Source organism: Oncorhynchus mykiss, chromosome 15, assembly GCF_013265735.2.
Source record: "Oncorhynchus mykiss isolate Arlee chromosome 15, USDA_OmykA_1.1, whole genome shotgun sequence".
Taxonomy (NCBI): Eukaryota; Metazoa; Chordata; class Actinopteri; order Salmoniformes; family Salmonidae; genus Oncorhynchus; species Oncorhynchus mykiss.
In genome coordinates, this window is record NC_048579.1 from 78,733,636 (window position 1) to 78,747,534 (window position 13,899).

Consider the following 13,899-nt stretch of genomic DNA (forward strand, 5'->3'; position numbering starts at 1 on the left):
AGATCTACTGTCTCTATTACATTTTGACAGACCAGCTAGATCTACTGTGTCATTTATATTATGACCGACCAGATAGATCTACTGTCTCTATTATATAATGACAGACCTGCTAGATCTACTGTCTCTATTATATTGTGACAGACCAGCTAGATCTAATGTCTCTATTGTATTATCACAGACCAGCTAGATCTACTGTCTCTATTACATTATGACAGACCAGCTAGATCTACTGTCTCTAATACATTATGACAGACCAGCTAGATCTACTGTCTCTATTACATTATGACAGACCAGCTAGATCTACTGTCTCTATTGTATTATGGCAGACCAGCTATGTCTAGTGTCACTATTATAATATGACAGACCAGCTAGATCTACTGTCTCTATTGTACTATGACAGACCAGCTAGATCTACTGTCTCTATTACATTATGACAGACCAGCTAGATCTACTGTCTCTATTACATTATGACAGACCAGCTCGATCTACTGTCTCTATTATATTATGACAGACCAGCTAGATCTACTGTCTCTGTTATATTATGACAGACCAGCTAGATCTACTGTCTATATTACATTATGACAGACCAGCTAGACCTACTGTGTCTATTACATTATGACAGACCAGCTAGATCTACTGTCTCTATTTATATTATGGCAGACCAGCTAGACCTACTGTCTTTGTTACATTATGACAGACCAGCTAGATCTACTGTCTCTATTACATTTTGACAGACCAGCTAGATCTACTGTGTCATTTATATTATGACCGACCAGATAGATCTACTGTCTCTATTATATAATGACAGACCTGCTAGATCTACTGTCTCTATTATATTGTGACAGACCAGCTAGATCTAATGTCTCTATTGTATTATCACAGACCAGCTAGATCTACTGTCTCTATTACATTATGACAGACCAGCTAGATCTACTGTCTCTAATACATTATGACAGACCAGCTAGATCTACTGTCTCTATTACATTATGACAGACCAGCTAGATCTACTGTCTCTATTGTATTATGGCAGACCAGCTATGTCTAGTGTCACTATTATAATATGACAGACCAGCTAGATCTACTGTCTCTATTGTACTATGACAGACCAGCTAGATCTACTGTCTCTATTACATTATGACAGACCAGCTAGATCTACTGTCTTTGTTATATTATGACAGACCAGCTAGATCTACTGTCTTTGTTATATTATGACAGACCAGCTATGTCTACTGTCTCTATTATATTATGACAGAACAGCTAGATCTACTGTCTCTATTATATTATCACAGACCAGCTAGCTCTACTGTCTCTATTATATTATGACAGACCAGCTAGATCTACTGTCTCTATTATATTATCACAGACCAGCTAGATCTACTGTCTCTATTACATTATGACAGACCAGCTAGTTCTACTGTCTCATTTATATTATGACAGACCAGCTAGATCTACTGTCTCATTTATATGATTACAGACCAGCTAGATCTACTGTCTCTATTATATAATGACAGACCAGCTAGATCTACTGTCTCATTTATTTGATTACAGACCAGCTAGATCTACTGTCTCTATTATATTATGACAGACCAGCTAGATCTACTGTCTCTAATATATTATGACAGACCAGCTAGATCTACTGTCTCTATTACATTATGACAGACCAGCTAGACCTACTGTGTCTATTACATTATGACAGACCAGCTAGATCTACTGTCTTTGTTACATTATGACAGACCAGCTAGATCTACTGTCTCTATTATATTATGACAGACCAGCTAGATCTACTGTCTCTATTATCGTATGACAGACCAGCTAGATCTACTGTCTCTATTATATTATGACAGACCAGATAGATCTACTGTCTCTATTATAGTATGACAGACCAGCTAGATCTACTGTCTCTATTACATTATGACAGACCAGCTAGATCTACTGTCTCTATTACATTATGACAGACCAGCTAGATCTACTGTCTCTATTATATTATGACAGACCAGCTAGATCTACTGTCTCTATTATAGTATGACAGACCAGCTATATCTACTGTCTCTATTACATTATGACAGACCAGCTAGATCTACTGTCTCTATTACATTATGACAGACCAGCTAGATCTACTGTCTCTATTATATTTTGACAGACCAGCTAGATCTACTGTCTCTATTACATTATGACAGACCAGCTAGATCTACTGTCTCTATTACATTATGACAGACCAGCTCGGTCTACTGTCTCTATTACATTATGACAGAACAGCTAGATCTACTGTCTCTATTACATTATGACAGACCAGCTAGATATACTGTCTCTATTACATTATCACAGACCAGCTAGATCTTCTGTCTCTATTACATTATGACAGACCAGCTAGATATACTGTCTCTATTATATAATGACAGACCAGCTAGATCTACTGTCTCTATTATATAATGACATACCAGCTAGATCTACTTTCTCATTTACATTATGACAGACCAGCTAGATCTACTGTCTCATTTATATTATGACAGACCAGCTAGATCTACTGTCTCATTTATATTATTACAGACCAGCTAGATCTACTGTCTCTATTACATTATGACAGACCGGCTAGATCTACTGCCTTTGTTACATTATGACAGACCAGCTAGATCTACTGTCTCTATTACATTATGACAGACCAGCTCGATCTACTGTCTCATTTATTTGATTACAGACCAGCTAGATCTACTGTCTCTTTTATATAATGACAGACCAGCTAGATCTACTGTCTATCATATTATGACAGACCAGCTAGATCTACTGTCTCTATTATATTATGACAGACCAGCTAGATCTACTGTCTCTATTACATTATGACAGACCAGCTAGACCTACTGTGTCTATTACATTATGACAGACCAGCTAGATCTACTGTCTTTGTTACATTATGACAGACCAGCTAGATCTACTGTCTCTATTATATTATGACAGACCAGCTAGATCTACTGTCTCTATTATCGTATGACAGACCAGCTAGATCTACTGTCTCTATTATATTATGACAGACAAGCTAGATCTACTGTCTCTATTAAATTATGACAGACCAGCTATATCTACTGTCTCTATTACATTATGACAGACCAGCTAGATCTACTGTCTCTATTACATTATGACAGACCAGCTAGATCTACTGTCTCTATTACATTATGACAGACCAGCTAGATCTACTCTCTCTATTATATTATGACAGACCAGCTAGATCTACCGTCTCTATTATATTTTGACAGACCAGCTAGATCTACTGTCTCTATTATATTATGACAGACCAGCTAGATCTACCCTCTCTATTGTAATATGATAGACCAGCTAGATCTACTGTCTCTATTACATTATGACAGACCAGCTAGATCTACTGTCTCTATTACATTATGACAGACCAGCTAGATCTACTCTCTCTATTATATTATGACAGACCAGCTAGATCTACCGTCTCTATTATATTTTGACAGACCAGCTAGATCTACTGTCTCTATTATAGTATGACAGACCAGCTATATCTACTGTCTCTATTACATTATGACAGACCAGCTAGATCTACTGTCTCTATTACATTATGACAGACCAGCTAGATCTACTGTCTCTATTATATTATGACAGACCAGCTAGATCTACTGTCTCTATTATAGTATGACAGACCAGCTATATCTACTGTCTCTATTACATTATGACAGACCAGCTAGATCTACTGTCTCTATTACATTATGACAGACCAGCTAGATCTACTGTCTCTATTATATTTTGACAGACCAGCTAGATCTACTGTCTCTATTACATTATGACAGACCAGCTAGATCTACTGTCTCTATTACATTATGACAGACCAGCTCGGTCTACTGTCTCTATTACATTATGACAGAACAGCTAGATCTACTGTCTCTATTACATTATGACAGACCAGCTAGATCTACTGTCTCTATTACATTATGACAGACCAGCTATATCTACTGTCTCTATTACATTATGACAGACCAGCTAGATCTACTGTCTCTATTACATTATGACAGACCAGCTAGATCTACTGTCTCTATTATATTATGACAGACCAGCTAGATTTACTGTCTCTATTATAGTATGACAGACCGGCTATATCTACTGTCTCTATTACATTATGACAGACCAGCTAGATCTACTGTCTCTATTACATTATGACAGACCAGCTAGATCTACTGTCTCTATTATATTTTGACAGACCAGCTAGATCTACTGTCTCTATTACATTATGACAGACCAGCTAGATCTACTGTCTCTATTACATTATGACAGACCAGCTCGGTCTACTGTCTCTATTACATTATGACAGAACAGCTAGATCTACTGTCTCTATTACATTATGACAGACCAGCTAGATCTACTGTCTCTATTACATTATGACAGACCAGCTAGATCTACTCTCTCTATTATATTATGACAGACCAGCTAGATCTACCGTCTCTATTATATTTTGACAGACCAGCTAGATCTACTGTCTCTATTATAGTATGACAGACCAGCTATATCTACTGTTTCTATTACATTATGACAGACCAGCTAGATCTACTGTCTCTATTACATTATGACAGACCAGCTAGATCTACTGTCTCTATTATATTATGACAGACCAGCTAGATCTACTGTCTCTATTATAGTATGACAGACCAGCTATATCTACTGTCTCTATTACATTATGACAGACCAGCTAGATCTACTGTCTCTATTACATTATGACAGACCAGCTAGATCTACTGTCTCTATTATATTTTGACAGACCAGCTAGATCTACTGTCTCTATTACATTATGACAGACCAGCTAGATCTACTGTCTCTATTACATTATGACAGACCAGCTCGGTCTACTGTCTCTATTACATTATGACAGAACAGCTAGATCTACTGTCTCTATTACATTATGACAGACCAGCTAGATATACTGTCTCTATTCCATTATCACAGACCAGCTAGATCTTCTGTCTCTATTACATTATGACAGACCAGCTAGATATACTGTCTCTATTATATAATGACAGACCAGCTAGATCTACTGTCTCTATTATATAATGACATACCAGCTAGATCTACTGTCTCATTTACATTATGACAGACCAGCTAGATCTACTGTCTCATTTATATTATGACAGACCAGCTAGATCTACTGTCTCATTTATATTATTACAGACCAGCTAGATCTACTGTCTCTATTATATAATGACAGACCAGCTAGATCTACTGTCTCTATTATATTATGACAGGCCAGCTAGATCTACTGTCTCTGTTATATTATGACAGACCAGCTAGATCTACTGTCTCTATTATATTATCACAGACCAGATAGATCTACTGTCTCTGTTATATTATGACAGACCAGCTAGATCTACTGTCTCTATTATATTATGACAGACCAGCTAGATCTACAGTCTCTATTACAGTATGACAGACCAGCTAGACCTACTGTCTCTATTACATTATGACAGACCGGCTAGATCTACTGCCTTTGTTACATTATGACAGACCAACTAGATTTACTGTCTCTATTATATTATGACAGACCAACTAGATCTACTGTCTCATTTATTTGATTACAGACCAGCTAGATCTACTGTTTCTATTATATAATGACAGACCAGCTAGATCTACTGTCTCTATTATATTATGACAGACCAGCTAGATCTACTGTCTCTATTATATTATGACAGACCAGCTAGATCTACTGTCTCTATTACATTATGGCAGACCAGATAGACCTACTGTGTCTATTACATTATGACAGACCAGCTAGATCTACTGTCTTTGTTACATTATGACAGACCAGCTAGATCTACTGTCTCTATTATATTATGACAGACCAGCTAGATCTACTGTCTCTATTATCGTATGACAGACCAGCTAGATCTACTGTCTCTATTATATTATGACAGACCAGCTAGATCTACTGTCTCTATTATTGTATGACAGACCAGCTATATCTACTGTCTCTATTACATTATGACAGACCAGCTAGATCTACTGTCTCTATTACATTATGACAGACCAGCTCGAGCTACTGTCTCATTTATTTGATTACAGACCAGCTAGATCTACTGTCTCTTTTATATAATGACAGACCAGCTAGATCTACTGTCTATCATATTATGACAGACCAGCTAGATCTACTGTCTCTATTATATTATGACAGACCAGCTAGATCTACTGTCTCTATTACATTATGACAGACCAGCTAGATCTACTGTCTCTATTATATTATGACAGACCAGCTAGATCTACTGTCTCTATTATCGTATGACAGACCAGCTAGATCTACTGTCTCTATTATATTATGACAGACAAGCTAGATCTACTGTCTCTATTAAATTATGACAGACCAGCTATATCTACTGTCTCTATTACATTATGACAGACCAGCTAGATCTAATGTCTCTATTACATTATGACAGACCAGCTAGATCTACTGTCTCTATTACATTATGACAGACCAGCTAGATCTACTCTCTCTATTATATTATGACAGACCAGCTAGATCTACCGTCTCTATTATATTTTGACAGACCAGCTAGATCTACTGTCTCTATTATATTATGACAGACCAGCTAGATCTACCCTCTCTATTGTAATATGACAGACCAACTAGATCTACTGTCTCATTTATTTGATTACAGACCAGCTAGATCTACTGTTTCTATTATATAATGACAGACCAGCTAGATCTACTGTCTCTATTATATTATGACAGACCAGCTAGATCTACCATCTCTATTATATTATGACAGACCAGCTAGATCTACTGTCCCTATTATATTATGACAGACTAGCTAGATCTACTGTCTCTATTATATTATAACAGACCAGCTAGATCTACTGTCTCTATTATTTCATGTCAGACCAGCTAGATCTACTGTCTCTATAATATTATGACAGACCAGCTAGAACTACTGCCTCTATTATAATATGACAGACCAGTTAGATCGACTGTCTCTATTATATTATGACCTACCAGCTAGATCTACTGTCTCTCTTATATTATGACAGACCCACTAGATCTACTGTCTCTATTATATTATGACAGACCAGCTAGATTTGTTTTCTCTATTATATTAAGACAGACCAGCTAGATCTAATCTCTCTATAATATTATGTCAGACCAGCTAGATCTACTTTCTCTATTATATTATGTCAGACCAGCTAGACCTACTGTCTCTATTATATTATGACAGACCCACTAGATCTACTGTCTCTATTATATTATGACATACCAGCTAGATTTGTTTTCTCTATTATATTAAGACAGACCAGCTAGATCTAATCTCTCCATAATATTATGTCAGACCAGCTAGATCTACTGTCTCTATTATATTATGTCAGACCAGCAAGACCTACTGTCTCTATTATATTATGACAGACCCACTAGATCTACTGTCTCTATTATTTTATGACAGACCAGCTAGATCTACTGTCTATTTTATATTATGACAGACCAGCTAGATCTACCCTCTCTACTGTAATATGATAGACCAGCTAGATGTACTGTCTCAATTATATTATAACATACCAGCTAGATTTGTTTTCTCTATTATATTAAGACAGACCAGCTAGATATACTCTCTCAATAATATTATGAAAGACCAGTTAGATCTACTGTCTCTATTATATTATGACAGACCAGCTAGATCTACTGTCTCTATTACATTATGACAGACCAGCTAGATCTACTGTCTCTATTGTATTATAAGAGACCAGCTAGATCTACTGACTCTATTATATTATGACAGACCAGTTAGATCTACCCTCTCTATTGTAATGTGATAGCCCTGTTAGATCTACTGTCTCTATTATTTTATGACAGACCAGCTAGATCTACCCTCTCTTTTGAAATATGATAGACCAGCTAGATCTACTGTCTCTATTATATTATGACAGACCAGCTAGATCTACCATCTCTATTATATTATGACAGACCAGCTAGATCTACTGTCTCTATTATAATATGATAGACCAGCTAGATCTACTGTCTCTATAATATTATGACAGACCAGCTAGATCTACTGTCCCTATTATATTATGACAGACCAGCTAGATCTACTGTCCCTATTATATTATGACAGACTAGCTAGATCTACTGTCTCTATTATATTATGACAGACCAGCTAGATCTACTGTCCCTATTATATTATGACAGACTAGCTAGATCTACTGTCCCTATTATATTATGACAGACCAGCTAGATCTACTGTCCCTATTATATTATGACAGACTAGCTAGATCTACTGTCTCTATTATATTATGACAGACCAGCTAGATCTATTGTCTCTCTTACATTATGACAGACCAGCTACATCTACTATCTCTATTATATTATGATAGACCAGCTACATCTACTGTCTCTATTATATTATGACAGACCCACTAGATCTACTGTCTCTATTATATTATGACAGACCAGCTAGATCTACTGTCCCTATTATATTATGACAGACTAGCTAGATCTACTGTCTCTATTATATTATGACAGACCAGTGTAACAGTATAATTTTAAACCATCCCCTCGCCCATACCCGGGCGCGAACTCTGCACACATCAACAGTCACCCTCGAAGCATCGTTACCCATCGCTCCACAAAAGCCGCGGCCCTTGCAGAGCAAGGGGAACTACTACTTCAAGGTCTCAGAGCAAGTGACGTCACTGATTGAAACGCTATTTAGCGCCCACGCTAACTAAGCTAGCCGTTTCACATCCGTTACACTCACCCCCCTTTTGACCTTCCTCCTTTTTCCGCAGCAACCAGTAATCCGGGTCAACAGCATCAATGTAACAGTACAAATTTAGACCGTCCCCTCGCCCATACCCGGGCGCGAACTAGGGACCTTCTGCACACATCAACAGTCACCCTCGAAGCATCGTTACCCATCGCGCCACAAAAGCCGCGGCCCTTGCAGAGCAAGGGGAACTACTACTTCAAGGTCTCAGAGCAAGTGACGTCACTGATTGAAACGCTATTTAGCGCCCACGCTAACTAAGCTAGCCGTTTCACATCCGTTACACCAGCTAGAACTACTGCCTCTATTATAATATGACAGACCAGTTAGATCTACTGTCTCTATTATATTATGACAGACCAGCTAGATCTACTCTCTCTATTATATTATGACAGACCAGCTAGATCTACTGTCTCTATTATATTATGACAGACTAGCTATATCTACTGTCTCTATTATATTATGACAGACCAGCTAGATCTATTGTCTCTCTTACATTATGACAGACCAGCTACATCTACTATCTCTATTATATTATGATAGACCAGCTACATCTACTGTCTCCATTATATTATGACAGACCCACTATATCTACTGTCTCTATTATATTATGACAGACCAGCTACATCTACTGTCTCTATTATATTATGATAAACGAGCTACATCTACTGTCTCTATTATATTATGGCAGACCCACTAGATCTACTGTCTCTATTATATTATGACAGACCAGCTAGATCTACTCTCTCTATTATATTATGACAGACCAGCTAGATCTACTCTCTATTATATTATGACAGACCAGCTATATCTACTGTCTCTATTATATTATGACAGACCAGCTAGATCTATTGTCTCTCTTACATTATGACAGACCAGCTACATCTACTATCTCTATTATATTATGATAGACCAGCTACATCTACTGTCTCTATTATATTATGACAGACCCACTAGATCTACTGTCTCTATTATATTATGACAGACCAGCTAGATCTACTGTCCCTATTATATTACGACAGACCATCTAGATCTACTGTCTCTATTATATTATGACAGACCAGCTACATCTACTGTCTCTATTATATTATGATAGACGAGCTACATCTACTGTCTCTATTATATTATGACAGACCCACTAGATCTACTGTCTCTATTATATTATGACAGACCAGCTAGAACTACTGCCTCTATTATAATATGACAGACCAGTTAGATCTACTGTCTCTATTATATTATGACAGACCAGCTAGATCTACTCTCTCTATTATATTATGACAGACCAGCTAGATCTACTGTCTCTATTATATTATGACAGACCAGCTATATCTACTGTCTCTATTATATTATGACAGACCAGCTAGATCTACTGTCTCTATTATATTACGACAGACCAGCTAGATCTACTGTCTCTATTATATTATGACAGACCAGCTACATCTACTGTCTCTATTATATTATGATAGACGAGCTACATCTACTGTCTCTATTATATTATGACAGACCCACTAGATCTACTGTCTCTATTATATTATGACAGACCAGCTAGAACTACTGCCTCTATTATATTATGATAGACCAGCTACATCTACTGTCTCTATTATATTATGACAGACCCACTAGATCTACTGTCTCTATTATATTATGACAGACCAGCTAGATCTACTGTCCCTATTATATTATGACAGACTAGCTAGATCTACTGTCTCTATTATATTATGACAGACCAGCTAGAACTACTGCCTCTATTATAATATGACAGACCAGTTAGATCTACTGTCTCTATTATATTATGACAGACCAGCTAGATCTACTCTCTCTATTATATTATGACAGACCAGCTAGATCTACTGTCTCTATATTATGACAGACCAGCTATATCTACTGTCACTATTATATTATGACAGACCAGCTAGATCTAATGTCTCTCTTACATTATGACAGACCAGCTACATCTACTATCTCTATTATATTATGATAGACCAGCTACATCTACTGTCTCTATTATATTATGACAGACCCACTAGATCTACTGTCTCTATTATATTATGACAGACCAGCTAGATATACTGTCTCTATTATATTACGACAGACCAGCTAGATCTACTGTCTCTATTATATTATGACAGACCAGCTACATCTACTGTCTCTATTATATTATGATAGACGAGCTACATCTACTGTCTCTATTATATTATGACAGACCCACTAGATCTACTGTCTCTATTATATTATGACAGACCAGCTAGATCTACTCTCTCTATTATATTATGACAGACCAGCTAGATCTACTGTCTCTATTATATTATGACAGACCAGCTATATCTACTGTCTCTATTATATTATGACAGACGAGCTAGATCTATTGTCTCTCTTACATTATGACAGACCAGCTACATCTACTATCTCTATTATATTATGATAGACCAGCTACATCTACTGTCTCTATTATATTATGACAGACCCACTAGATCTACGTTCTCTATTATATTATGACAGACCAGCTACATCTACTGTCCCTATTATATTACGACAGACCAGCTAGATCTACTGTCTCTATTATATTATGACAGACCAGCTACATCTACTGTCTCTATTATATTATGATAGACGAGCTACATCTACTGTCTCTATTATATTATGACAGACCCACTAGATCTACTGTCTCTATTATATTATGACAGACCAGCTAGATCTACTGTCTCTATTATATTACGACAGACCAGCTAGATCTACCCTCTCTATTGTAATATGATAGACCAGCTAGATCTACTGTCTCAATTATATAATGACAGACCAGCTAGTTCTACTGTCTCTATAATATTATGACAGACCAGCTAGATCTACTATCTCTATTATATTACGACAGTGTAGCTAGATCTACTGTCTCTATTATTTTATGACATACCAGCTAGATCTACTGTCTATTTTATATTATGACAGCCCAGCTAGAGCTACCCTCTCTACTGTAATATGATAGACCAGCTAGATCTACTGTCTCAATTATATTATAACATACCAGCTAGATTTGTTTTCTCTATTACATTAAGATAGACCAGCTAGATATACTCTCTCAATAATATTATGAAAGACCAGTCAGATCTACTGTCTCTATTATATTTTGACAGACCAGCTAGATCTACTGTCTCTATTACATTATGACAGACCAGCTAGATCTACTGTCTCTATTGTATTATAAGAGACCAGCTAGATCTACTGACTCTATTATATTATGACAGACCAGTTAGATCTACCCTCTCTTTTGAAATATGATAGACCCCCTAGATCTACTGTCTCTATTATATTATGACAGACCAGCTAGATCTACTGTCTCTATTATATTACGACAGACCAACTAGATCTACTGTCTCTATTACATTATGACAGACCAGCTAGATCTACTGTCTCTATTATATTATGACAGACCAGCTAGATCTACTGTCTCTATTACATTATGACAGACCAGCTAGATCTATTGTCTCTATTATATTATGACAGACCATTAAACTTGATAAACAGTGTGTGCTTAGCTCTGAATCTGTATGGTACTTCATTCCCTGTCATATATTTATAAAATGGGGTTATCTTCAATTTTTTGTGGATATGCAATTATTCTCCAGCAAAATTACCCATCAAACTTTCTGAGTTTCATGAACAAGTCCTTTTATCCTGGAAGCTATGTTAATGTCTACAACTTTTCAACCACACAAGACACTTCTGTGGAACAACAAAGATATTGTTGTTAAAAAAAAACAAGTCTTTGTTCTTTCCTAAGTGGTTTGTAATAAATATTATATTTGTGCTTGATTTATTTGATAAATAAGGAAATATACTCTCTTATAGGAAGGTCTTGGAAACATAGAACTTACCAAAACATAAATGTAATTCTATATGCAAAGCAACACCTTCAAGATTTACTCAATTCATGAAATGTCAATTGTGTTTTGGAGAACGTGTCAAGATAGATGCGGAATTTATGTTAGAAGGTTGCCCCCTGCTGGATAAGAAATGTAATAATAATATCTCCAACCAGATCTCTCCTAGAGGGAAATTCTTCTGGAATGCATATATTACTGAAATTTAACGAAAGAAAGCTTGGTTTCTCCCTCACACTTTTAAAAAAATAAAATCAAATAAAGTCAAAGAAGTTGACTTTAAAATGTTGCACAAAAATATACCCTTGCAATAACTTGTCTAGTCATGGACTTAAAATAAAATATGCCTTTTCTGTGACAAAGAAGGGGAAACTATTATACCAAAAAAAAAAATGGATGAGTGTGACTCTGTGAAGTTATGTTGGAGCGAGTTCAGTAGTTACATGTTTTATTACATTAATAATAATAATAATAATTAATAATATTACATTAATAAGACCCCGGAATTTACAATGAAAGGATGTAATATGTTATTATGTATGTTATTATTCAAATGAAAACAAGACCACTGAATTCGTTATTCATTATTCATTCTCTCTGGTAAATGTTATTTACACAAAAAACAAATATTTGAAATCTATCACCAAATGCGATACATTTTTACTTGAAATCCAATATCTAATAAAATCTCTAGAATTGATCAATAACAACAAAAACACTGCATTCTTACTACTCTACCATAGGTTTGTACAACTGTAACCCCTGACCTTTATTTTAGTAACTCACTTTTGAAAGTACATTTTTGTGTTTTATTTTTTTTGCTTTTAATGTCATTTTATGTTTCTTCAGAGAAAATGTAAGTGTAGTGATGTCCTATGTTTGTATTGTAATTTTAAATGTTATAATAAAAAAATAAAAAATAAAAAAAAATGTTAAAATATATATATATATATCTATCTCATAGTAATGAACAAGTAGGAGTTGCGACGAGACAGACAGACAGGCAGCGTTTCTCAGCCAACCGAAATCATGAATCAGCTGGCATCATTTTTATGGATATATATATATATATACACAGAAATGTCACGAAACGAATTGCAGCAGCCTTTACAGCATCTGTGTTTAAACTGATTGTGTTCCTGTCGCTGTGTTGTTGGCTAGCTCCTCTGAACAACTGTGTCCTGAAGAGAGAGCACATGTATCCAAATCAACGTCACTAGAAAACAGCTTAAACAAATGTAACTGTGCGTTATTCTTTTTGAAGTGCCTGTAAGTTAGCC